Source organism: Rana temporaria, assembly GCF_905171775.1.
Source record: "Rana temporaria chromosome 4 unlocalized genomic scaffold, aRanTem1.1 chr4t, whole genome shotgun sequence".
Taxonomy (NCBI): domain Eukaryota; kingdom Metazoa; phylum Chordata; class Amphibia; order Anura; family Ranidae; genus Rana; species Rana temporaria.
Window position 1 is genome coordinate 1,415,846 of NW_024404457.1, and position 1,921 is coordinate 1,417,766.

Sequence of the window (1,921 nt, forward strand, 5' to 3'; positions counted from 1 at the left end):
TTACTATTCATGGGAAGATCCACCAAATGCAAAGTGAATCTCCCTATGAATTGTCGCACAGGATATATACGATTATGGAATTGTTGGTCGGTAATAATCTTGCATTTGAACGTGGAGGCTCGATACATATCAGTATGTTTCTAGATGCTTTGCATGAAGATATTAAAGAAAATATTTTATTAGTTACCCAGAATCCTCATGATTTAAAAGACGTATTGTTGAGGGCAGATCATTTATGGAGAAAGTCAAATGAGCAAGCTGTCAGAATTGATGTAGCTACATTGTTTAGGACAAAAACTGAACGGAAAGCTCAGAAGATTATAATATCTAATGATCACAACAAGAGGGGAACACCGGGTCAAACATTGGTGATATTCACATGAAAAACAGAGCTGACCAGAATAATAATAAGAAAAGGACCTGGATACCATTTCCTCAGTTAAAACAGAAATATGACCACCTGAAGATTGAGTATAAGATGAAAATAGAATATTACACATTATTGGAACAGTTGAAGGGTCCAGATCTGTTTTTGAATGAAAATGACGCTTCTCTAGCAGTGGGGGTGAATTAGCTTTAAAGTATAAACTGTAAATAGTACTTTGTTTAAAGACCTTGCTAATGAGTTTTTGTTGGAGAGTTTTTGTCTTTTAGGTACAGTACATGGCTGGAGATACTCGTTTGTATGTGAATAGCAGGAGAAATTGCTGGCTAGTGGGGGAGAAACGCTGAATGGACAGAATATATCACTCATGGGCACTCTCTCAATATTCATCAAGCAATGGGCTTTTTTTTGAACATTCAAATTTCCTTTTTATTTTAATTTTTTTTTTATGGACTTTCCCAACGCCCTATTTTTTAATTTTCTCCCTTTCCCTGATATATTTTGTTTTTTTATTTTTATTATGTTTTAGTTCTTGAACTTAAAGCGGGAGTTCACCCATTTAAAAAAAAAAAAAAATCTCCCCTTAGCTTCCTGCTCGTTCGGTCTAGGGGAATCGGCTATTTATATTAAAATATGTGCAGTACTTACCCGTTTTCGAGCTGCATCTTCTTCCGTCGCTTCCGGGTATGGGTCTTCGGGAGCGGGCGTTCCTTCTTGATTGACATTCTTCCGAGAGGCTTCCGACGGTCGCATCCATCGCGTCACTCGTAGCCGAAAGAAGCCGAACGTCGGTGCGGCTCTATACTGCGCCTGCGCACCGACGTTCGGCTTCTTTCGGAAAATCGTGACCCGATGGATGCGACCGTCGGAAGCCTCTCGGAAACCTGTCAATCAAGAAGGAACGCCCATTCCCGAAGCCCATACCCGGAAGCGACGGAGAGGATGCGTCTCGTAAACGGGTAAGTACTGCACATATTTTAAAATAAATAGCCGATTCCCCTAGTAATAACGAGCAGGAATCTAAGGGGGAAAAGTGCCCTCTAAGGGTGAACCCCCGCTTTAATCTTAAAACCAGAGCGAAGCATTCAAACCTAAAATAATTTTATAACATCTGTACATATGACATAATGCATATTAATATCAATATATTTACATCTGCGGTGATGCTGCACAATGGCTTAGCATAGCATACATTATAGTAGGTTGAGTGGTTTTCATAAATTTATAAGAGGGGTGAGTGAAATTCATCACTCTAGTCGTAATTTGAAACATTGTTGAATCAGTTGTTTATAATATGCTGAAGGCTGTGACCTTTCTACCTTTCATGGGAAAAAAAATACTGGCAAGAACTGACTATCTGAATCATCGCATGGGGGAATAATATATATATATATATATATATATATATGTTGGTATACCATTCTGGTGGAATTATGGACTGAATGATACAAATAACAGCTCTATTAAAGGCAATGAGGGGTCAGCCTACAGCACATTACAAAAGCAAATTGTGGCTGGCAATCAACAAATTCAGAA